At 38.5% G+C, this 26,560-nt stretch overlaps 1 long non-coding RNA gene across 1 annotated transcript in view; it reads left to right on the top strand.

Annotated features, from left to right (window-relative positions):
• The first annotated feature begins 366 nt into the window (after nucleotides 1-366).
• Nucleotides 367-26,560, top strand: part of LOC136292953 (uncharacterized) — a 257,476-nt gene continuing 231,282 nt past the window's right edge. The window contains exon 1 of the long non-coding RNA XR_010722017.1: nucleotides 367-465. This is a non-coding gene — a long non-coding RNA (uncharacterized lncRNA). The remainder of the gene's footprint in view (nucleotides 466-26,560) is intronic.

The following is a 26,560-nucleotide window of genomic DNA, read 5'->3' as shown; positions in this document are numbered from 1 at the left end:
TGCAAAAAAATCAGAGATGCCAGCCCGAGGCTACTACCTGAGGATCCCACTGTAGTGCCAGATTTCCACACAACACGATATGCCCCAGCTACCACAGCTGCAGAATTTCTCACGCACTGGGAAAGGCTCCCAGCTGTCCTCCAGCCCCTGCCACCGCAGCAAGGACAGCAAATTTGCCTGTCCAAAGCAGGGAGCTAATTCATCTCAGCTGTTACTCGGGTGATTTTAATTATCATCACTTCTCACTACTTAGACCCAAATTATTTTCAGGTTGGGAATTGCCATTTTAAATGGGTATAGGTGGGTGTCACCTGGATCTCATAAAAGGAGAGTTTGGGGATTGGCTTTTTTTAAGAGACAGTTTGGGGTGTCTGCAGAAGTTGCCTTTTCAAAGTTGGTCAGGCATAGCTTTGTTAAGCTTTGTCTTTTGTTGCTGTGGTGGGGCTTGCTTCTCTTCTCAAGAAGGTAGGGAAGTTTTGGAAGAGCACAGAGCTCTCATTGCCTGAGAGGGAACACACTTGTATACCTGGCTCAGGCATGGGTTGTATAGCCTGAGGCTGGTCCTATGCTGGCGTGGCTGGAATAGCTGCCGTGCAGTGTGAGTTGAGCGGGGCTGAGCTGTAGTTGCTGCCACCCTTTGCTGCGTATGGAAAGCAAAAGGTAGGAACCTCAGTGATCTTGTGTTCAACTTTATTGTTATTTAAAATTGTAGTAAATATGGAGCATGAGCTGGGATGTGGATTGTAATTGTTCATCTTTCCAGAGATAGATATGGATATTATTAACCTGTGCCCTGTTTATTTTTTCTAATGCCCAAATTTACTGTAGTGGTTTTATAGTGTCTTTTTTATTATTATAATGTCTAAATGTGGTGGGAGAGGATATGTGTTGGGTTTTTTTTTTTTTTCTTTTGGTTTGTGCTATTAACGAAACCACTCTCTTTAGCCTGGTGAAGATGGAATCAGCTTCTGTTCATGTACAGAGCTATGGTTTTGTTTACATGGCTTCTCCCTCCCTTTTCTGCCTAGTCTTTCTCACCTGCTTTTTTCAGTAGAAAAGCAAGAAACATTTGAAAGGCTAAACCTCAGTATAACTGTGACCCTCAACCAATGTTTCCTTTTTCCTGTTTCTTAAATTGTCTTTATCCTGCACACTCAGTGTGGCCTTTTTCCTTGAAGCTCTGTGGCTGTCTTGAATGCTTATGGTGTAAAAGGTAATCCCTGATCTTTTTGCAACTCTCTGCCCACATAGAGACTGCTGGAAGGGAATTAGGACCAGTACTGGAGAGCCTGGCAGCTTGTGTAGGAAGCACATTTTATTGGAATAATAGTGTTGTGGACAAACCATGCAAGTCAGGGTGGTGAGCTCAAATATGTAAATACTTGCAGTTTCCCTTCACCATTTTACTGTTGAAGGGTATGGACTCTTCCTATTTGTGTCTCTTAATCCTCAATCCTTGCCACACTTCTTCAATGTCTTTTGCATTGTAATTTCCCGTATTTTCTTCCTCTTTTCTTTTTTCTGTGGTTTTCTATACTTGATAGATAACCTGTCATATACTGTCAGCTTGCTCAGTCACCTGAGTAGCGATGATGATAGTGTGGAAATTGGAGGTGCATGATGTGCAAATGTGTTGTGCCTCTGTGTGCCCTCTGCTGGCAAACCTGCTTCCCAAACCTTCAGTCAAACTGAAAAAAGGCTTATCACCCATCCTTTGTTGTGGTTTATGCTTTGATAAAGCAACACTTCCATCTTAGCCTGCTTAAGCCACTGCAGAGCTGGAGTTGTTGCTTTAGCAGTAGATGTTCTGGCATGGTTCTTACAGCTTTGTAAGATGGTGCCTCTTCTAGGACAGATTTCTGCATCTTTATGCAATAAAAACTATGCCTTAACCTGCTCCAGTGCAAGTCATGCACTCATGTAAATATGTTTTCAGACATAGATATTTATGCATATGCCTAGTGAGTGCCCTCCTGGAGAGGAGGGACAAATGTAGGAGGAGACTGGTCTAATAAAACATGCTTCTTCTTCAACGAAAAAACCTCTCTTCCCTTCACAAGGAAGAGTATAATCTTTTTCTCAATTGGCCTAAAGGGAATAAACAAGTCTCTCAATGTCCTGATGTATCTTTTACTAGTCTCAAATTATTTAGGAAAGTTGTAATTTTTTTTATTTTTTTTTATTTATTTATTTATTTTTATTTTTTTTTTTTTTTTTTTGAGGAGTGGGGAGTCTGCACTTCAGACTTGTTCTCCAAGCAGTCAGGCACCTGCACAGGTGCTTGCTTGGTAATTAACAGCAGCACCTGATGGCCCTCAAGTTGTTATGCCAGGGGAGGTGAAAAGTTGGCTGATGCCTGTGGTGAGACAAGGGAGATAGGGTGCAGAGTGGAAAATGTTAGCTACACCAGCAAGTAGAGGTGGATGTCTGGGGTATAGGTGAGATTTAACTGGTTTTGGTACTGCATTTCATGGACTTGATCACAATTTATGGAGAATTGAACGTTTAACTATGAGATAGGATTGTTTAGTTGCAACTCTGAATGTTGCATTTACTAATGTGTAAAGCCATCTCTTCATATTTTGCTCAGAAGCTGAGTAAAAACATTGAAGTCCAATTGTAGTCTTCATAAACACAAACTAATATCTTGCTTTTTGTTAAAAAACAGAAGCCCAGAGTGCCAATAGATCTAGCATTCAGTAAATGTACACATTGTAGAAGTGGCTCTCTCCTGTTCATGCTAGCTTGTCTCTTCAGGCTAGAAAGCATTTCTGGGAGCATTTCCTTGCTGCTCCTATGTCTCTGTCCCCTTGGAATCTGATGCTAATACTATATTTTTCTAAAATTAGGCTTAAAACCTTCTCTAGTCTCTTTCATTTTGTAATTTACACCTGTCACTTGGCTGGGGGAGGAAGTCTGATAAGGTTTATTTTCTTGTAGGCCTCTCAAATTGCAGCCCTTTGTATTTAGCTGCAAAATCCTAAATCACACCCTAACAGGATGCCTGAAATGGAAACTGGTAGAGAGTAAAAGAAAAAATGCCTGATACGGATGCTGTCAACTATTTTTAGTTCCTGACAGTCCAGCATTGCTCTTACCCAAGGACTATTCATGTTGTTTCTTTCTCTTTTTCTTGCAACTCTCAGTTCTGTGATGGCTGAGAAACAAAAATACAAAGTAAGGGTATCCAGAGTAGATGGACATTACTAAAATTAGGGAGCAATTTGACCATACACTGATCTGTATGATTGCCCTCCTCTGTGGAAGATTGTAGTGGTGTGATTGCAATCATTTCTTCTGGTCAGTGTTTTTAGTGTTAACATAGCTACCCAGGGAGCAAGCCAGAGCTTTATGACTGTCTTTGGAACTGAAAGAAAAAGAGAAGAAAATGGCTGTGATATTTTACTATAGCAGTTTCACATGCTATTGGTGGCATGTAACAACCAGACTTCGTATCTAGCAACTACTTGTGGTGCAATTTAAAGTGTGCTAATTGTGAGAGCTGCTTCTGTAGAAAAGTGACTTCTATTACTGCTGTGTTAATTCTTCCTATACAATGAAAAAACCCAAAAAACTTCCTGGTTGTTTACATAAGTGTTTGTATTTGTACCCCTGTTCTGAAGATTCAGTGCTAAGCAATATTGAATAGCTCTTGGATGTTTTATTTCTGTAGTCAAGATTATCAAAAGGTACAAGAGCTGCGTACTAGCAAGGGTGTATTTGGATAGTGGTCTAGGACAGAGAGTAACTGGCCAAGTTTAAGCTTTTTAATTGACAGGCATTTTTAGCTGGAAAAATGCAGTTTAGAGTTTTAGTCTTGAAATCTCCATAGTACATAATGTAAACATTTATCATATTTTACAAGCTCGCTTTGGGACCTGGTTGCAATTAAATGTTGCCTCCTGAGGTGTCTCTCTCAAGTTGTGTGTCTTAAAGAAGACAAGAAATAGGATTTTACGTGAAAGGAAACAGAACTGCAGAACTTTTCACTATGCCAGGTCCTTTACTGAAGTGGCTGTTGTGAAAAATACAGCCAGGACCATGAAACTTAGCAGTCTGAAGAAACTGCTGTATAGCAACAGCTTAGCGTCAGTGTTTTGGAGCCAGTGGTGCTGCCGGCATTATCAGTGCACCCTGGGACACTTCCCAGTTCCTGTCCCTTGACACTGCTTGCACATGGGGCTGGGGAAGGAGTTTAGGTCTGTGAACTGGCTGGTGGTGAGAAACGGATTCATTTTTGTGTGATGAGGTGATGATGTGCAGGTGTCTCCATGCCTTAGTGCCCTTTATGAGCTTCTTACTTCAGCTAGAATTTGTGGAGTCTTTAAAGCTCTTTTTTTCCTCCCTCCTATTAAGAGAAATGAGTTGTTGAGTCCCTGAAATGTTCCATTTTCATCCTTATGCAAGATAGTGAGGAATACAATCTTTTCGTCCCTTAGGTAATTATTTGCTTTATTATTGCACTGCAGTGAGATAGGATTAATGTAGGTTACAAGTAGTAAGAGAATATGAAATAAGACAACAATAAGCACAAAAGCAAAAGATAAAAATAGTCTCAGGAATTAACCTAGTAGTCTGAGAATTGTATGCGTATATAAAATGCTTGCAACTATGCCTAAATCTATTTTTCTTTCTGATAAAGAATGTGTTTTCAAGTATTATGCATACAGGCTTCACCTGGGATGTAAGAACTTGAAGAATCTCAAGTGTTCAGTGTCAGGAATGAAATAATAAACTTTTGACTTAAGTTGTCAGCCTAAATAAACTATTAACTACCCCATAGCAATTACAAGTTATAGCTAATAATGGTGAAATAAAAACCACAATTGCCATTTTTCCCTCTCAGCATTTCCTCCCTGCTCCTGTCAAATTTGTTTTTCTGCCTTGTTCCTTAGTTTGCTTTCCAAACCATTCCATGTCCTCAATAGATCTTGAGAACTGTCTCAGGAGTAGATTTAAATAATCAATGTTTAATATAAGGGAATTAAGTGAAGGATCACACTTCATAAGCTTGGGTTTCTGCATTGAAAGCTTTAGATAATTCCAGTAGACATTGCTGAGTGCTCAACCTGGTCTGGCAAGCTCCAGTCTCTGAAAGGTGGGCAGCTGAAACCTGTGTTTGCACAGAAAGGCAAGTCATGGGATAGCTAGGAATTGCTTCTGGACACAACTTGTGTCCCAGGTGTCATCTTTAATAGTTGTTTTTTTTTCTTATATTATCAGTAACCAGGCCAGTGGGCCAATCACCTTTAGTGTTGGGGGTTTTTTTAATTTTTAAAAATTATTTTAGGGTTTGTTTGTTTTTGCTTCTGTTTGCTTGTTTTAGTTTTGGCCAGTTGTGGCCTGTGACTGCTGGTGGCTGTCACTGTTGCTGTACTGCCCCCAGCTGCTGCCAAGCTCTGCTTTGTGGGGCCTTGGCTGTACATAAATGCTGCTGTATACTGAAAGAAATGTTAACGTGAAAAGGAAATGGTCACAAATGTGAGCCAGATACATTGTGATGTACAAGAGTATAAGTGTTTATATAACAGTCAAGTATAACTGTGATTTAACCACATGTGAGGAGACATTTTCTACTTCTGCTCTGTAAAATATTTGGGATTAAACTGATTTAAATAAATTAAAGGCAAATGCAGTCTGGCATGTTGTTATATTGAAAGGTCTAGAATGTGTTCTGAAGCAGATACTGTGATGCTGACTGATAATTCTAGGAGAATTTTCTCGATTAAGCACTTCTGTGAATCTTGGTTATATCTGATAAGCAGGGAAATGGTGTTCCTAAATATAACCAAGCTGTATTAACAAGAGGATTAGAATGATTTCATGTAGAAGCTTTTCTCACTAAACTCTTAACAAAGATTATGTTTGTTTAATCTTATAATTTAAGCGCAGTGGAAATTTGGAAGCGCTGAAATTGCCATTCATTTATTTAAATGGCTTACTTTGGGACAGAATGCATTATTAGGGAGGCTTAAAATTGAAGCTACTTCTAGAAGTCTGAATTTTCTATGTAGTACGGTCAAAGTATGATTTCTAATCTATAGCTTCTTTGCAAAGCACTCTGGATTGATCTGTTGTATTAGATCCTTCACTAAATTCTTATCTGTGTTTGTGCTTCCTCATTGACAGAAGGAAGGTTGGGGTGTGGGGGAAGAGGATGTCTTCAGTGACTTCTCCCTGCACAGAGGTTGCTTTTCATGTTGGGATTTTTCTCCCGATGATCAAGTGACTCTTACAAATGAGCAGTTACCAGAAACTGAGACCTAGAAAGTTTCACAGTTTAGAGCTTTCTCTGTCAATATTATTGTGTTTCAAAGAGGTCACGTCAGTCAAAACATTGATGTTACTCAATTTTAGTTGCTGTTGTTTGTTTTGTAAATAAATAATATTTTCGTTGCTGTGAACGCTCAGTTGTTTATAGCTGATATTCCTTTCACTGTTAATTTCAGTTCATGTCTCCATTAGAACTGACTGCTGTACTGAGAAGTCTGTTTTATTGAAAGAGTGCTTTACAGCATCAGTCTAGGTTCTCTTAGGGCATGAGGAGCCCCACTGCCTTGAGTACATTGCCCGTTTGGGAAAGAGGGTCCCTGTGAAATCAGAGGGGAACAAAGTGGAGCATGAATGAAGCTGCCCATAGAGGTCAGGTTAGGTCTCTCTTAAATACTTCACTGGATGGGGGTTTGCAGCTGTAGAAATTATTGATGGACTACTCAGACTCACAAACTAAGTTTTGCCATCCTGTCCATTAGGGGGGAAAAAATTTGCACTTTGTTTTAAACTGTGGTCCCATGCTGTGTTTGATTGTATCAGTCCTAGCATGTTGGGTTTGGGTCTATCCATTGTTTAAATCAAGAGATACTATGAAAGTGTAAGACAGTCAGTTACATTCCTATTGCCTGTTTCTTAGTCTTATTCTTGGTTCCTTCCTCAAACAAATCTTTATAAAATCTAGTAAAAATAATTCTTCTGGCTAATTCAAGCAAAACCCCAGTGGTTTATGCGGTACACACTCCTTTCTGCTCAAGAACCTGTGAGGTAGTATTTGTGCAATGATCTAACTTCAATTTTTCTGCTTTTCTAAGAGTAAAGATGGGAATGCTTCCTGGGGAAGAGGGAACAAGTTACTCCTTATAGTTAAGAGTAAATTGAGGTTTGTGTTCACTTAGACGTCCTAATGCACTTCCACACTTGAGCAAGTCAGCTGTTGTACTGGTGCTTATATTCCAGTAGCTTGATGAATCTAAGAATGTTTTAAAGGATTCTTCCCTTGAAATTACCTTGTTGTTAGTAACAAAAGAACCCAAACCCAACCCAAAAACAAAAAACACAAACCCCCTAGCATAAGAACTGCCAAGTTTTTGTTGCAGAGTTGTGTTCATCCTTGCCTTGGGATAAGCAGGGATTCTTGTTTGAGTACCGTAGGCACATAATCTAAAATGTGCCTGTGGTATATGCGCTGGTGCCAATATTCCCTCTTGAGGTTTGACTCCTTTGTACCATTCAAGCCCAGAGGTGAATGAAAGGGGTAGAGATTAAAAAGAAAAAAATGAAGCAATTGGATAGGAGCAGAGAGAGAAGAGTTCTAAACTTTTTTTAAGGTATGACAGACTCATTGTATTGTCTGTCTGTCCCTCTTTGATCTCTTGAGGCAGTCGGTTAAGGAAGGGAAATGATGGGACTGCTAGGAGAAGAAAATGGGGGGAGCATCAGACTCTGCAGCAGCTTTGCCGCACTCGTCTGGTGTAACTTCTGTTACATGGCCATCAGCTAGTAGGGTTTTTAATATTTAGTTCAACATTGACCACAACAAACAACCTCCTCAGCAGAACACTGGTTCTTTGAAACTTTTATCTTACGGGTCTTTGAAGTAAATTCTGTGTAAACATACTAGCAAAGCAAACTTGTAAAAATCCCTTTCCTAGAATGATGTGGGTTGTTTTTTCTTTTATTTTCCTTTGGCTGTTAACCACTGGAATCTCAGCTGAGCTGAGGAGAATATAAAGAAGTAATGTTTCAAGAGCTCCCTCTCTAGACTGAACGTTCTCTGAGTAGTGGCAGGTTGAGGTCTATTTCCTGTTGCTGGCCCTGTCAAGGGTGTGAGCTGCTGCCTTCATCTTCAATAAGACCTGTGAAGAGTTGCACCCTTTGGGGGAGTTGTATTTGGTGAATGTTACAGCTTGATGATAAAGACTTTGAAACTGAGCTCATGGGGTTTAACTTGTCAGGTCCTGATACACTTTTCTGATTTGTTTTCTGTTTTGTTTTGTTTTTTTTTTTTTTTTTCTCTTTTGTTTCATGATCTTTCTATAGTTGAGCCTTTTATCATTAAATTATGGGGTTTGTGTTTTTTCAAAATCTACCTCTGGACCATGAACGTACCAGTAATCTCAACAGCAGTGGCTGAAAGTGTAAAATGTCTTGATTTATGAATTCAAAAAGTAGGATATTTAATCTCTTTCACATTTTCCTCTAAAATATGAATTTCATTGATTTCAAGAACCCTGTTTTCATTAAGAGTAAAAATAAGCATATCCCTGAACTATGACAAATTATAAAAGGTTGCTAATTAATCTTTTATTTTGAAACAGTTCAAAATATCCCAAGGCCAGGTATCACAATTGTAGTTTGAGACAATGCTTAATTGCTTGTAGCTTTTATCCAATTAGCACTTGTTTGCTCCTTGGTGCCTTCAGGTGGAATGACTGGCACTGCCAGTAGATGGTTTTGACCTGCTGACAAATAATGCTGCGTAAAAATATCTCAGAATGAAATAGCTTCTTGTCCTTGTTGCAGGGCTTATGTTTATTTGCCTTACAGGAAACAAAAGCAGCTTGAGGCAAGTGACATCTTTGTGATTGGGTGTTTTACAGAGAGCTCAGGAGCTGGTCCTGTACAAGTAAGGATATGGAGAACATTGATTCTGAGCTGTTCTTCCCAAGGTTTTTTGTTTGTTTGTTTTGTTTTTGTTTTGTTTTGTTTTGGGTTTTTTTTGTGTTTTTTTTTTTTTTTTTTAATTGCAGCTTTCTCAGGTGAGGTTTTCAATGAATTATTAATTTTGGAAGCTAGTACTCCTGACCTCTTCTTTTCTATCTCCTTCAGTGTTGCCCTCATAGAAAGACATCTGAGTGCAAAGCTGTTGGCTGTTTGTTAGTAATGACTTTTCTTGCTCAGTGTTGTAGTCTGGAATAACTCCCAGTTGCTTATGTGCCACTTGAGTTTGTTTTTCTTGGAAGCCTTGCTTATACTGGGGTAACCTTTGGTTTTATAGGGGAAAGATCAATACTGGGTAGGAATGTGAGTCTTTTAATTTAATTTTTCCATGTGTACTGTAAGGTTCACACTAATTGCCATCTAACTTAAAATAGTTTGTTTAAAGTGCTTTCTTCCATCCTGACAGCTCATTAGTATATTGTGGTGGCTTGTTTTGTAAGCTGGAGAGAATGTTTCCCATAATATTCTTTCTCTGCCTGACAGACCACATTTATTTCAAATTTATCCAGCAATACCTTCATCTTTTTATATCTGAAGCTTAGTCTCATCTAGGCTTGGAATATGACTGTAAGAATTAAATAGATGTAGAAATTAAATCATCCAATTTTTAAGGTAATGAGATAAGGAATAATTTACCCTAATGTGCAAAAAAAAAAGTAACAGAAATGATTTCTCTCAAAATTCTGCTTATCGGGCCTAAATGCCTTAATGGGACATGTTCCTGTGCCACCTTTTTGGAGCCCCAGACATGATCACTGGGCAGAGAGTTACAAAGCCTCTCCTTAATGTCTATGACTGGACAGGTACATGGAATGGATGTTTTGTAAGCAGACAGATGTGCCATCAAAGGGTAAATTGCATTTTTGAAGGCCGCCTTTTATATCAAACTGGATACTTCTGGTTTTTCCCAAACTCTTAGAAAGGAAAGTTCTGCGTCTCCAACATGATGTTTTTGTGCTTTGATGTGAAAGGTCATTTGTCTCTTCTCTCAGTAAGTGAAAATGTATTCACATGTCAAATCTTTCATGTCAGGCAGAATTCAGATTGTGGACTCAAAAGCTTTTCTTGTCATGTTTCTAATTAGGTCTGTGACTCATTCTCATGAATAATATATCAAGCTGCATATTAACATCTAATCCAGCTACATCATCAATTTACAGCAAACCTTGGCTGCAGTAACTCCAGTTAAAAAAGTCAGAGGCTGCAACGTTTTTGCAACAGCTGTTAAAACTTCTGTAGTGTCTCTGGGTACTAAACTTGCAAAGCAAGTGATTAGATTCATGTTGGGGTATGTGGGGGTGAACGAACTAGATTAAAATAATAAAAGTGGGTTTCTAAAGAGAACCTTGAGGTTAAGGCCAAAAAAGTCCTTCATCCTAGATACAAATGATTTACCTTTATGATCTGAGGAGGAGAGCATTTGTCTAAGTTCAGACCAAAGTGCTGTGTATGGTTAGATTAGATTGCTTTTCTTAGTAAGAAACTGATTTGTTTCCTATCTCTGAGTGCAACAAAAAACAAAACAAAACAAAAAAAAACCAGAAAAAAACCCAGCTAATAAATTATTACAAAGGTTTTTAGCCTGAAATGAAATCACTTGTCACTTGACCTCAGTCTTGCAGAATATTTTGAAGGATTGTCCCAGCTCCCTCATTAATATGCTGGATGGGACTGTTGTGGATGTAGCTGGTGGTTTTTGTTTGTGATCATGCTGACAGTTATTGTCAAACAGCTTCACTCCATCATGTGGTGTTCATCACCAATTAGTCATCTGACAGGTCTAATTTCTCAGTGCTGTGGATCACTATTGTAACTGTAAATTATCTTTGAAAGTGTCTTTAAAGTGTCATCTTTTCCTGCTGTTGTCTGTTTTCCATCACCTAGTTTGTGTTAGGTTGCTGGCACTGACGTGTGCTTCCTTCCCAGTTTATTTTATAGACAGATGATATATTCCTACCACTCCCTTTCTGCCTTTCCCTGCTGTTCACCTCTCTTCTTGAAAGAACTGGGGGCCTTACAGGAGGCTCCACTTGGTGACTACTGTGTGTTTGTGTCAGAGCAGAGGGAGAATAGTCTTCATGCCTGGCTTCTCAGTCTTTCCAAATGCTGTTCCACTGCCACATCTGTTGACTTTCATGCAGCACGGGAGCCTTTGAAAAGGGTACAGCTTGGATGGAGCTCCTGTCAGACCACATCAGAATAATCAGCTTTGAGAAAGACAGGTACCATGTGCTCCACTCTTGGTGCATATGTGTCTTCTCTGCTTCATCCATGCGACTGTGAGACAGGGATCCTGTCTGCTCTGTAATGGCTCACTGGAGGTCTGTTCCAGACAGTGTGAGTGTGACCTAGCCATTAAGGAGGAGGGTTTGGAACGTGGTGTGTAGGTCATGGCTGTTTGACTTCATCTGGCCAGAGTTTGATCTGATAGTGTGTGAACAACTGCTTCCAGTGATAGCTGTGTATGGGAATGGGAAACGTTAGGCTAAGCCTGCTTTTCTGTTTGGAATGGAGCAAAACTGGCTTCCAGATAGCACCTGGCAGTAAATAGCAAATGTGCAGCCAGCATATGCTCAGTTAAAAAGTTTCAACATGCATGACTTGACAATGGACTGTTACCAAAAGATGATGGACCATGGTGGAGGATTTTTGGAAAACTAAATTGCTGTGATTTCAAAAATCAGAGAAATGTTCCCCATAGTAATGGGGAAGTAGTAACTATGATGCCTGTGCCACAGGTTGTTGCGTATGAGTGTGTGTGTGTAGTATGAATGAATTGATAGCATTGCTTGGCTGTGCTAGACCATGATTGCCAATTATAGCAAGTTTGCATAGCTTTTGAACTTTTTTTTTTTTAAGTGTTCTGAATAATAGCGAGGATCTCAGGGCATGATGAAATGGGATAGTCATTCTTCTGTAACTTTCTGAAAAATACCCTTGAAACAGTGTTTATGTATTTCTAATGCAAGGTTAGGAGAAGAAAAAGGAGTGGGCTCATGGGCAGTTCATTTAGAATCAGAGCTTCACCTATGAAAGGTGAGGCTTTTAAATCACTAATGTGTTCTTGTCATAAGTATCAAAAATTAGAATATGCAGGTTGCGATGGGTTCACCAGTCTGCATTGATGTCTGACCCCCATCACACTGCACTTCTCCCTGTTCTGTCAATATTCTTTTAAAAGACTGGGTTAACGATGGTTTTTTAACCTAAGAATCAGAGTGCTTTATACACCTGACAGTGACCTCAGCATCACTGGAAAGTTGCAGTTAAGAGCAAGGGCAACCATTTTAAGGTAAGTATCAAATGTGAGTAACAAAAAATGTTGCTAAAAAAAGTTACTTCCTAAGTGTGGGGGAAAGCAGCACAACTTCATGGCTTGTTTGCACACCTGTACAGACTTGATACACATTTAAAATTTGCCTATAATAAGCCCCAGGTGTTACACCTTAGACAGCATGAATTGAACCAATTAGCAAACTGAAAGGTTTAGATTGTTCTAGCAGTTGAAGACTTTCACATGGGTTTATGATCCCTTCAGCTTGTAGAGCTTGATGCACTAGCTCTTTAGCAGGTATAATTCTTTGCAGTAGAAGTTTTTCATGAGCAGGGGGGGCTATTTCTTGTGTGTTTTTGTGTGCTTATAATGAAAACATTCACATTGTTAGCTTCTTGTTCCTTTAAACAAATGGGTAAATCAAGTTCATGAAGCTGAGGAAGAGAAATGACACTTCCAAGGTTGCCAGCAGTTCTGCATAAACAGCTGGTGATTTTAATTGATCAACAGCAAAGAAAAAAATGCATCCCTGTGTTTGACTCCCAGAAAAGGAACAGGATACACTGTCACATCCACAATTTAAATTAAATACTCTGTGTGGAAGTTGAGTTTTCTATTTCAGTGACATCTTAAACTGCATCATGTGTTATGTACTACACAGAAATTAGCAAATAAATTAGATTAATGTGGTGCTGAACACGAAGGCTAAGATCAGTTTATTTTGACACAGTGATGATGACAAAGTACAAATAAGTACTTTCCTTGGAACATTTAAGTAAAACTGCTTTGAATGTACAGATTGAGAACCACTTCTTGCTCTGCCTTGTCATTTCAGTTCAGAAATGCATTTTGCTTACATGTTGCTGATTTCTGCCTGGCTCCATAGGCTGAGTTGATGCTTTATTTTTTTTTAACATAGCAATCTATTTTCTTTGTACCATTGTTATGTGTGTTGGGCTCTTTTTTTCTTTATTCTGTCTCTGTAAGCATTTTAGTCTCTTCACTTTGAGTGGCTGATTTAAGGAAATTGAGAGATTAGGATAGCAGACAACTGAGATGAATTGAAGCAGTTCATCTTTGTCAGAAAAATCCTGTCTCTCTCAGCTGTCTCTCTTGCAAGAAAGAGGAGAAACTGGGCAGAGAGCTGAATGTCAGAGGCATGCAATAATTAGGAAGAAGCAGAGTGAGAGTGTCTAGAACAAAGCTGGAAAAAGGGGCACCCTCTGGATTGAATTAGGTACATAGAAGCTCCTAATTCCATATGGAAGTGCTGCAGACTATCAATTTACTCTGAATCCGTTAAGACAGCAGATTTTGAGAGAGAAAATTCTTAGGGATATGTCAAACTTTTTCAGTTGGTGAGATAAGAATGTTCTTCCCCAACAGAAATAAGAAAAACTGGTTTCGGAGAGAAAATGTGCAGAAAGAGAGATCACTATTGTAGCTTAAATGTTTCTCTTTGTTAAACTGGGATTTAAAAGGATCATTTAGGTTCAACTTGAGAGGTATTAAAATTGTTGAATACAAATAAACTAATGGGAGAATCAGGAGAGTGAGAATATCATACTTGGTTTTCTCTTTCCTCATGTTCTATATTAATAGGACTAAAGAGATTTTCATCAGTATTGGTGCTACCAGGTCATGTATTTCAAAGAAGTATTGAGCTGGCCAGGATCAAAGTCGCCTGTACATGCAGAGTTTTCAGCTAAGAAGCTATGGGAGGATATGGGTCTGATACAGTCTGAAAAAGGCAGAATAACCTTTGTTATCTGAAGGAGGCAGAATAGCCAGCATTGATCCCACTTCAGCAGAAGGGGAAGGAACCAAGGTCATAATAAGGTGCATTCTCTTGATCTGCTCAAAACTCAAGACTGGAAGAAATGATTGATAACATAAAAGCAAAGAGGCACTTGGTAGCTTGCTCCAGGAAAACAGAGACCTGTAAGCATAGGAGAACTTTCATCAGCTCACTCACTTTGAGGTTCTTCGGAGCAATTAGGTGTTGTCCTGGCCCTGTGCAGACAGGGTGCCTTCCAGCGTGGCTCTCCTCAGAATGGACTCTCACTCTGCTGAAGCAGCCTCTGGGTAGTCTGAGTCTGGCAGAGGTGCAATTTTGTAGCAGTGGGGAGGAGGAAAGGCAAAGGGGACGGGGAAGACATTTGAGATGTGTGTAGGTCTGTCTGACAGCTGCTCTGGGAGAGAGAGAAAAGCAGGCAAGTGATGGAAATCAGGTACTGGAACAGGCTCTCCTTGGACTTAGAGTCACAGATGTGAGCACCCAGACTTCCGCTGATGCAGTTCAGGAACAGAATTCCAGCTGAATGTGGTGCCTGGAGGGGATTTTTCTCTCCCTGGATGAAAGCAATACACTGTGGGACATGCTTAACCGTGCTGTTCCCAGCAGCACTGTCTCTGTGACCAGCAGGAAGGGTCCCTACCTCCTTGGGCAGTGCACTTACACAAGGTAGCTAAGACTAGGAAATTTAAGGAACAAACTAAAAATCAGTTGATGTTTCATGAATACAGCTGATCTGTTTTGCCAAGCTGTAGGGGCTTGAGGTTTCTTTGGTTTAGAAAAGTACTGAACACCCCATAATTTCCACAATGCAGTGGGTGCTTGAGTGCTGGTAGATGGCTTTGCCTGTGGTGGGGAAGGCTGGAAGTAGGTGATTTTTAAGGCCCTTTCCAACCCAAACAGCTCTGTTTTGTGATTTGAAGCTTTGTTATCTGTAACTCTTTGCTCAGTGAGTAGTGCATTACCCACAAAGCCAAACTCAGAACATTTTATTTTGCTGTTGTTGCACTGTTTCACTATGCAAGACTTGCAAGTCAGCAGCATATGGCATGGCTGTATTGTCCTATAAAGAAGGAAATAACTGTGTGACTTTTATTTGGATGGTGAAAGCTGGAAAAAAAAATCCCAGGAGTTACTCTTCTCAAACTAGAAGCCAAGGTGTTTGATATGATGTCAAAGGCTGTTGAAATATGTAATTCATTCCATCTGCTGCCTTTGGTGCTTGAGAACAGCGTGTTGGTGCCAGCTGCATGTGCCTGAAACTGAGAGAGGAAAGCCTTGGCAATCATTCTGTTTGCTCTGCTGCTTGTGAGGGTGCAAGTGAGCCACAATTTTTTCTTTTATTTTTAGCCCATGTGTCCTGGGTTTGCATGGCAGGCCAAGCTTAGGGAATGTATGCTGCATGCACCTGGGCTTAGGAGGCTTTCTCTGTGCTGCCAATATTGGAATTCTAAAAATTCATACCCACTGACCAAGTTTCTATTGCCATCTGTCTAGGAATTAGGTAGCTTTGGCTTTCTTATTCTGGAACTGAGTATACGGAATTTTTGCTTCTTTCATTGTTAATTAGCTGGTCCAACCAAGCTCAGCTATTGGTTATTTACAAGCTGTATTTAACAGTGAGTTTAGTGGCCTAAACAAGTATTTATGAAAAAAAAAAAGGGAGTTTTAACAATAAAAATCTTCTAATGTTGTATTCCTAAGTGAAGTATGAAGTTTACAAGCATAACCACCTAATCAACAAACTTCAACGGATCAATTAAAAAAAAGTCTTTCTCCAGCCTTTAGGGGAACTTGCTCTGGTTTGCTGTAGTTCTTTACTCTTTGTAGCAGTGGCCCAAGAACATTCAAGTGGAAGTGGAACTTGCAATTTTCCTTCAATATTTTATTGATATAAGTAGTAGCACTTTCCGGAGGGTTTTTTTATGTAAAACTTTCAAGTTACTGTTTAATAGAAGGATGAAAAGATTGAATATCAATAAAATGTTCCTTTTTTTTTTTTTTTTTCATTTATCAACCAATTATTAAGGAAATAGAAAATTAAACATACAATAAATTATGTTTGTCCCTCTTCCCCTTTCCTGTTGTTTATGCAGAGTGGTGCCTGGAGGCTGTGCTGTCTTTAACCTGTAGCCAAATGGCTTTGTAGATAATACAGTGAAAGATCATGTAGTGAGGTCATAAAAGAATTGTGAAAAACCCAACAGAATCAAAAACCAAAATGCCCAAATGCTTATGGACAACAAAATGATTAAGTATAATAGAGAACAAAGTAAAACAACTGCTGGTTTATTGTATTTTATTTATTTTCCTTTTTTCCTCCCCTGTGGTTGTCCTCTACTGAGGAGAAATAGGAATTAAGATCCTAAACAATATTTGTACTCAAATATAAGCATAAAAATAGTCTCAAATCCATGTCTCATTTACAGTTTTCAAGCTTCCTGCATACATAAACAACTGTAAGAATTGTGGCCAAATCCTCCATGTTACTTGAATCTAAATTGGGGAAGGAGAGTTTAAGAATGCTTCATGGGTGTTTGGGAGTTTTTAATCTGAGGCCTTCAAAGCTATTTTGGATTTTGTCGTTGAGGGGATGGCTAATTGTCATCTAGTGTTGTGTCATCGTGCATCCTGGTGTTGTTCAGACATAGTTCCCTACTATCTACTGTTAATGAAATTATAATTGAGCCAAAAGCACATGTGTGTAAAATTTTAATATTCCACTGCATCCTTTGCATGCTATAATCAGCCTTGATGCAGATCCTTGCAAATGTAAACTCCCTGATGTGATACTTGTATAAAAAAGAAATTGGGTTCCTGCTCTGTAAGTGGATTGTTATTGGAATAAACCAGTGCTACTGCACATCTAACACTGGGCAGCTGATATGGATATGGAAGGTTGTTTTCCTGATCTTCATTTTGAGGTGTGCTTAGTGGGAAGATGAATTAACTTTTCATCTCTAGGTCTTCATGAGAGCCCAAGGGTCAAGTGGGAAGGAAAGGAAAACTGAACCACTGACGTTTATTTCATGGTTTGAATCTAGAGGCAATATTTGGATAAACATGCTATGTTTATAGTGTGGAATCAATTTTAATAAATTAGGAAACTGTTCCAGGTGAAGAGGTGAGGTTGTGTATCAGGAGGGAAGAAAAATATTGAAGGAACGTGCAGCTTGGTTCTCCCCCCCAGTTAAAAACCTTTAATTATCCTTATGTACAGGGTGAAAGACATGTGAGAACTCCCCTTACAAGTTCATAATTTTTAATTATTTGATTCCTGTGATTTTAAAAATACATAGATTATTTCATAGAAGAAATATAGGTTGGCACATTGAAGACATAAATAGACTTAGCTTGAACCCATTTGAGGAAGCCCACCTTTGCTGTATACCTAGGTCCATATAGATGATATTCTTGTATTTGGCATATACTTACCGTGATTAGAGTAACATATAGCGTTGGAATTATGTGAACCTAATTTCATCCTCTAGTAAAGGATTGGCTACATTAAAAAACAAAACAACAAACCCCCCAAAAACAGCTCTTTGCATCTGCAGTTTTGGGCTTTATACACACACAATTTAACAAAATATTGTGATTCTGAAGACAAAATTTCATCTATTGTTTCCTGTAAATAATTAGATTTGCTTGGGTGTCTTGTTGCGACATCCTAATATCTTCAAAAAAATAACCCCACAATCTGCTTCCAGAATTGAAGGAGGTGGAGTGAAGAGAGGTCTGTTTTCTGCTTGAATTGGTTAATTAGTATCAAAGTGCTTAGAAGTTATAGTATTTTTAAAACATGGGAGTAATTCCTTAAATTTCTTTTATCTCGGGCGAATCAGCCCACAGCACCCCATTTAATTGCTAATGGAGCACTGGAGTAAAAGAACACAACAAAAAACCCCAACAGCCTGTCTTTGGGAGGAAATCTGTTAGTTCAGGTCTCTCCCTAATAGTGTGGACAGTAAGGACATACTGGAATTGGCTTTAAAGGAGCTGTGAGAGCCTTTCATTGGCCACCTGCCTTCCCTGGGGTGGACTGGGATAACTTTGGATCAGACCTTCCCTGGCTGCAGGATTCCCAAGGGCTGCCAAGCGTGTGTGGAAGCAAATAGTGTAAATAATTTCAGAGTTGCTTGGAGTGGGGTGTTTGTCATTTTACCCTTGGGAATGTATCCATTATTTCAAACATTAATATATTGACTTATGAGCTGTGGATTTTTCTATTCGCTGTTTGGTACAATGCTTACCAAATTATTTTCAGATCTTAGAAATAATCTATACAAAATGTCAATCTCGTCTAATATTTATCTAGCCTAAACCTTACTAGAACTATTTTTTGTGAAATAATAGACCTGAAATAGAAATACCAGATGTACTCCCTGAATCCATAAATTGCTCATTGTGTGTGATGGTTTTGGTTAAAAAGAAAAACACTTTTTTTCCTCTAAAAAAGATGGATTGCTGGAGCATAATGGCTTGTGCTGCTCCTATAGTTAAATTTTCTTTGAAATTACTGAATTTCATCCTGTTTATAAAGTAGGCACAACCTCCATAAGGCCAGACAGACAAGGATAGTGCACATGTACAACTGAAATAGGGCAGCTGTAAAGAATTCCGATGTTACATGGCTCTTGTGTTCACTTTTATTCTTTTTATTCTGAAATGGAGCGAAAAATGCTGAATGCTCCCTTTTGTGGACTGTTAGGTGTGGACATGATTAACATAAACTTGGGCATTAATACTCTTTGCAGTTATCTCCTCACATATACAAGTAAAAAAATAACCAAAGTGCAGATGCTATTTAGTTTACCTCCTACAATAAAGACTCAAAAATAGGATTGAATTGCAGTTATCTGCAATGACACATGTGAGAAAAGGTATTGGTTTTGAGCTAGACACTGAAAAGACTGATTTTATAAGAATGGCAGTTGTGACAATTGTAAATTCCAGAGATGATGGCTTCATCATCTTCACAGGTAACCTTATTTTCCTTTATTAGGAAATTAGGTGGTTGCTGAGCTGACCTGCTCCTGGCTCTTGGAAAGGAATTATTTGTTAATGGTCAGAGAGGTTTCACTGCCAGGCAAATGAGCAGGATGAAACATTCCATGACAGCTCCCAGGATCTGAGCTCATGTCCATTGTGGGTATGTTGGTAAAAGATGAGGTTTTTCACCCTTCACTCACTGTTCAAGAGGTGTGGAATTCAGATTATTCATGTACTATATGATGGTTGAAATAATTTTCATTGCAGTCTCTAATTCCCACACTGCCTTGTACCAATGCTTTCCAGAATCTTTTGTAGGGAACTCTACCTCCAGTTCATCCACTTCATTCTTATTAAAAAATATCAGTAAAACTCAAGTTGTCTTCCTGTCTGTTCTAGGGGAGAGTCTGATCTGGAGAGGCTGCAGCAGAGGTAATGGGCACTGGACTGATCATTAGACTTTGGAGTGTCTTAGGGAGGTGACAAGTGGTGTGTGCCCCAGGAGCACTGAGACCGTTATGGATCACCTCAAATAGTGAGGAGCGTTGGAGTGATGAGTGTTACTCAGAACAAAGCAAGAGGTGTGTGGTGAAGAGGGAAGGTGACTCTCAAGCCTTCTGTGGGTGTTAACCTTTGTTTCAGAGCATTTGAGTTGTGTTTTGGGCTGATGGAGCGCATACTGTGAGGGAGGTCTCCATGTTGTAGCCTGGTTTTAAACCACCCTTTTCACCAGCAGAGGGGAAAACTTCATTTGTATGAGCCACACAACAGTGCAGGGGTGCAGCACCTTGTAGTAACTTCTGAGATGTGTTAGTGTCTATAACCATTCACTCTTGGAGGGTGAATTATTGAAGTGAACTTGAGATTTCAGGCGTGCTTTACCCTAAAATGCAAGATCTAGTTATTTCAAAACAGGCCTTTAAGGCTTCAGGCAGAACTTCTAGTTCACTTAGGAAGGACTCAATTTATGGAATAAACTCTAAAACCTCCAAGAACATGATTTAGTTATCAGAGAAATCTGGTAGTAAACACTACAGTTCTTTCTAGTAACATTTTTAGTCATGTAATTTATTATCTCCTTTGTACATGCACACAGTTGTTCAGTATAGTAGCTATATATAAAGGAAGGGGAGGAGACAAAATTAATTCTTGCATCTCTTCTGTTTACCTCAGTAAATCTGGGGACTCAGTTTTGTGAATTGCTTATACTGAAGTATAATGAAAAGTCTTTAGCCTTTCTCTCTGATTCCCTGCAAATCTATGGTGATAGTGTTAATTTCACAAAAATTACATGTTAGTTGAGCATATTTTTTTTTCTCAGAGTAGCTTTTGTAGGTTACCTGTCACATATCTATCTAATATAGTTATATTTTCATGTATATAGCTTATTTAGTATATGACAAATCATATCAGAATTTCCAGTGTGTTCTGACAAGGAAAGCACTCGCTATTGAAGAATTTTGTAAGAGGAGTGTATGCTTATGGACAGTGACAAGAAAAAAACCTGAAAGTCAGTGTTTTGGACTTTATCTATAATCTTTGGATTATGGATTTGGAGAATATAATCTTTGGAACACATTGTCAAAAGTAACTGGTTTTTCTGTTTTTGGTGTCTTCACAGGAAGTACTGGCATCTTGAGAGAAGATAATCTTGATAAATGTAACTGGATCTAGTGAGGGTGAGGTAGCTAAGTAAAAATGCAGTGGTTGGTAATACACAGGAAATCAGATTACAAAATTAAATTATCCCATTTCAATTCCCTAAATTTCTGCAGGTTTCCTGTCAAACACTTTTACCTCAGAAAAAAAGAGCATATTCAAACATGTTCTTATAAATCTCTGCCATATTTTTTTCTAATCTATTTCCTTTGTCTTTATTTTGAATGCTTGACTTAGTACTGCAGTGTTGTCATTTGTGTTTTGGTGGAGGGCTGGTGGCAAATTCATAAAACACATGGAAATGCATGAGGGTTTAGTAAGTCTGTTCTACACATTCTCCTGCACAGTCATTTAGGTTGCAAAAGATTGAGCTCAATCATTAACCTAAAAGGTCCATCACTAAACTAGGTCTCTTAAATACCATAAATGCATGTCTTTTAAACACCTTGGCCCATGGAAAAGCATTCTTTAAAGGCTTAGGAGAATCAAAAAAGCACACTACTGTCTGCTGAGCTTTGTCCTGTATTTAAAAGGTCGTTTGGTCTCCTTTCACATTACAAGTTTGCCCTTTTGCAATCGGAGTTAATTGTTACACATAGTGGTGTATCTTTATCTTTTACATATGTTCTCATAATACTAAGTTAATAATTCCATGGAAAATCAGCTGTATGTCCCTTTGGAGTGTTGAAAAAATTAAGTAGGCAGAATTAACCATGAAACCATCTTTTTTGACATTGTGTTTGTTTGACTCTATGCTTGCTTCCTTTCTGTTGAAGTGAAATATCTTGGAGCTGTTTCAGAGCAACTTGTGCATGAATGTCTATTTCCTTCAGCATGTCATTCTTTCTATTGTTCAGTACCTGTCTTTGTGTTTCTTTTAGATTTTAATGTATCATCATAGTTTTTTCCTCCCCCTCTGCAGTCTTTCACAAATAATTGAGGCAAACGTGATAGGGTTTTGGCAAACCATCTGTTATGTTTGATATCCATCCCCAACAAAGACAGAGTGGTCTCATGATAAACAAGTAGACAGATTAAGGACTTTATGTTCTTAAACCTTGGAAAAAACAGCTTTTTCCTTTCTTTCCATTCCAAACGTGTTGGCTGGTTAACATAATCACTTTTAACATTTCAGTAATCGTGACAATTATGTCACAAGTTCTGAGTAAATAAAATGTGTGATGATCAAAACCCCACAACCTCATGATATTACATACTCATAGTTGAAGTCTTTGTGATTTACTCACTTTTCTGGGTAAAGTAAAGTGAAGCAGGAGAGTTTTCACAGTAAACAACTCTCCTGCAATCAGCTTTGTGGTTTTAGAAATGTTACCAGTTACATGTAAGAGCAGGTGTACTGTCCAATTACTGTCTGAAAAAAAATTCTGTTAGTAATGCAAGTGATACCCCTGGGGGTTTTGCATTTCAGTCATTTGTTATTGTTAAAGCAAGCTTTTAACACTGTAAACAAGTACTGTTAAATCTTTGTTTAGTGTTTAAAAAAAGTTTTCATTTGTCAAAAAGAAAAAATCATGTACTTTGAAATTGCCGTGGCAAGCTTTTGGGTTTAGTCTGCATCATTAACTTCATCTTTCCCCTCAGAATCATTACATTACATACATGGCAGTTGATTCCATGTCTGATGGGATAGTAGCTTAGGTAAGGAAATATTATGTGGCATTTCCACAGGATGTGTAGCCAAGCCAGAAATGCAGCTCTAACCCACATGTTCCCCTACTTGAGCTGGGAATCAGGCACAGGGCAAGTTGTGCAGCTTTATCTCACCATGAAGCTAGAAGATAGGTTTGAAGTTTCAAGTAATTTTTGTACTCTTCATCCTGAGTTTGTTTATGCTTAACAACTTCATTTTACAGTCTGTACGTAAAGGTGACATTCTCCCTAAGTCACTACCAGAGCCCAAGGGTGACAAATGGGAAAATCCCCACAGGTTTTCACTGTAAATCTTCTAGCTCCCAGTTCTGATTACTCTGCTCCTTGTGAATGCATTTCATTTATCAAGGGAAGGGGATGCCTGGGACTGGTGAAAATTACTGAATGGGTTGCATGTTATATAAAACATATTTGATATTATTGCATAAACCACAGATTTGGCAGCCAGCCTCAGATTAGTAAAGCTTAAAAACTTTCATTTGTTAATTAAATATAAAGATCCCATGATAGTTACAATACCCTTTGTAAAAAGATGGGTCATTAGAAATGTCAGAGTAATTTAGATATTGGAAGAGAAAGCTGTCAAGTGTGACCTGCTGAGCATATGATCCACTTTCACCTTACATTTGTGTTTGTGACAATGCAGTATCTACTTCTCTCCTTGTAAAATGAGCTCTATTCCTGGGGTCTGCTCTACTTGTCATGTTCTTGGTGCGCACTCTTTTCTGTTTGCTTGCCATGAGTATTTTTCAAAGGTATTTGGAACATGCTCATCATTGAGGCATATGTGTGATTTCATATTTGGAATTCTCAGATTTTCACATGTACTGTCTCATTTCTCCAGTAGATCTGTGACCCGGCCATACATTCCCTTTGGTTAGGACAGCAGCTGTAGATGAGTTAATCTGTTGGTTTGATTAAATCTCTCAATGAGAGAGATTTATGAGCCATATGAGCCCTTCTTTTGCAAATCCAAGTTCTCTTAACTTTTTTATAAGCCCTTGGTACTTGGTCATTTTATAGCTTTTGGGGGGATCCTCAGTTTCTGTTGCTTAGCATCTCCATACTGCAAAGCAATTCTTAAACTGATCTGTCCATCCACCCAAACCACAGTGACTCATTTCAGCACCTCCTGATGAACTGCAAATGTAGAACAGAACACTTTATAGGGTTGAAGCTTCTTGGTCTCTCTAAAAATCTTCATGGAGCCTTTTATTGGCTCTGCTGAGTGCTGCTGTTGCTTAATACATTGGTCTGGGACATGTCTAGTCCCAGCGTAGGCTGAGTTTGTCACTGAAGCAACATATTGTTTACTGATACTTTGCATTGCTAAGTAACATGATAGCTAAAGTATAAATAATTTAACCACAACAGAGCAGGTGCCATAAGACTCACGTCATTTTTTTCAAGTCCATTTCTAGAAATGATATGTCACCTTAAAAACATGGTGGTTTTTTTTTTCCTCTTAAAACAGTGTTATATCTAAGCTGTACCCTGTGCTTGCGATCTAATATGCTTCTCTTTTTTCTTCAGGGAATAGGTCAAACCAACACCTGCAGGAAAGTCTCTTTAGATTTGTCAGAAAGTATTCAGCAATCAGTTTCACTTTCCAGTTGATTTCTTGTATTGATTGTATTATTTCAGTATAATGCCACAAATCTACCACTTTGTGCTCCTTTTCAGGGGACTCTTTTATTCCTAGCAGCTCCTTTTATTTTTTCCAAGTCTAGTGAACTACAGTATTTCTAAAACTTTTGAATGCTTGCAAAATTATGCCCAGAGTTATACTGAGAGGGCAGAAAAATTTTTCTTTTGTTACTCAACAGTAAGTCAAAGGGCATTGAAGGAAAGGCTCCAATAGTATCACAACTTACAGGCAACTTATAAATTGGCTTTTGATTTTCACTTGTGTGCCTCAGTGTGTGAAAGGGCACATTTCTTTTCCTCTTAGTTTTAGATGAGACAAGCTCTTATTTTGTAGCATCTGTGATCATGGTGAGTTTTTACAGGAATTTATCTATAATGGAGACTTACAGAATTCTTTTCTTCCTTAGTCAAAGTTAATTAGGTTATGGCTAAAGTTGTTTGCTATTGTGTGAAGTGTGCCTATCATAATCTCTAAGGCACATGTACATAAATTAATACATAAAAATGACCTCGTTGCAAATAAAGAGAACTTGCCAACCTTCCCTTTGCTTCTGCAGCTCTCCCTCAGGCAAAAGCCTGAATAAATAGATAAACCCTGCAGCATGCCCCGAAGGCTTGTAAATGTGGACTCTGCCAGACTGATGGGGTGAGGGAGTTTGAGAGAACCTTGCCTTTGGGCTCTGTATTTAGGGCTGTTGGTGAGAGTAGATTAGCTCACCTCAACTTTAGGAATGGGACAGAGAGTGTGCTACTGTTTCAGGGATTCATATACTAGGCAGCACCTTGAAAGTTGATGTTTTACACCATTAAAATGTGATGCTACTGCAGGATTTGTAAATTTTATTTTATTTTTGCTGCTAATGGTGTGGCTGTCAGAGTACCCAGCCTTTTTCAAACTTTTTTTTTTTTTTCCACCTGAAATAGCAACTTAGCACTTTGGGGAAAAAAGTCATCAGGCCCAAATATAGAGAGATGATGACTACTTTGCAAAATCAGCATAGTTTAAAACTTCAAACCTGTATGTGGCATTGATGATTGAGTATTAGCATAAAAAGGAAACCAAACAAAACCCTTATGGTTATTTCCCTTGGTAGGCTAGAGTACAGTGCTAAAGTAGCAAAAGGAAATGAAGCTCTTAACACTTGCAACATGAATGAACAGGCAAGCTTGTTTTTATTTTGGCTTGATATCTTTTTGAAGAAAAAGTAAAAAAATGGACCTCAACTCTTGCAATTAATCATAGTAGCAAAGAAAAAAAATCACTATTCTGTGCTTACCATAAACTGCCTATGGTCCATGTTTTCATTTTTAATTAGATTTTTTTCATGTTGTTGGCTTAGTATCTAGCAGAAGGCAAGGAAGGAATGTGATACGGGAGACCCTTGCTGCACTGATTAAAAACCTCAAAGTTTTTATTTGAATAAAATATCATATGGCAGTATTATGGTACTTATACTGAGTGAGGAAATGAAAATTGAGTCATCTCTCATTAGTGTAAATAAGTCCTTAAGGAACTGAGGGGGCAGCAACTAAAGGAAGGCAGAAGGAAAGCAAGAAAGCCAGTGGAAAGCAGTCCTTGATTATTTGAAACATGACCTGTTGGATATGTCTGCAATGTGCTAAGCAGTCTCATGTGCTTTTGAGTGTAGTGGTATGTCCTGTGACAATTGCCAGGGAAAGCTTATTGACTGAGCACAATGCCATTAATTTATCCCAGTAATTCTAAAAGTTAATACAACTTAGTATCTTTCAAATACATATACAAATATTTATTGCAATGCAGTCTGCTGGTGGAAAAAATAGAAATAAGCAGAATAATAATGAGAGCTTAATAAAGAAAATTTAAATCAGAGTGGTTTGCATTGAGAGTGATAGCATTTACTGATTTCACTTATCTAGGGACAAGTTCTTTGTGAATGGTTTCTGTGCCTTTTGAGCTATTGTTGTGCATAGTATCTTAAAGGAAATTGGATTTCACTTGATAATTCAGAACCAAATATTTGGAACAAAAGTATAAAAAAATTGAGACCTTCAATGATTTCTTGAGATGCTCACCAAGGTGGACTGTATGGTATTTGGAGCGTATGTTTTAAACAAAATGATTTTGTTCTAGTTAATTACTGTTAGAAAACACCTCAATTCTTTAATAATCAGTTTCCCTTGTGCACATTGCAGAAAGAACAGCACTTCTTGAGCACCAGAACATGACCAGAGTAGGACAAGAACTTCCTGGGTTTTGAAAAGCAGAGCTCCTAAGCGTCGTTCACGAAAGGCCATTTCTTCCCAAGGCTTAGGATGAAAACAAGAGGGTGAATATAGAGATGTAGAAACCATAACTCAAAGCTCAGCCTCATTTTTAAAATGAGGGGAAGAGTAAATCGTTGGTACTAGAAAGAGATAAGCCTTTAGTGTTTCTGAAGTGCTCAATGCACTTTTCTCAGTTGGTGGAAAATGTAATGTGAAGTGACGTGTAGTACTTACTTGGCACAAAGAAATGGCAGAGTACTGTCTTGGTATTTTCGAGCAGG

Source organism: Chamaea fasciata, unplaced genomic scaffold (assembly GCF_029207755.1).
Source record: "Chamaea fasciata isolate MVZ Bird 193981 ecotype frontalis unplaced genomic scaffold, bChaFas1.0.hap1 SCAF_8, whole genome shotgun sequence".
Taxonomy (NCBI): domain Eukaryota; kingdom Metazoa; phylum Chordata; class Aves; order Passeriformes; family Sylviidae; genus Chamaea; species Chamaea fasciata.
Note: the sequence above shows the minus strand (reverse complement) of the source record. Positions and strands in the feature narration are given on the sequence as shown.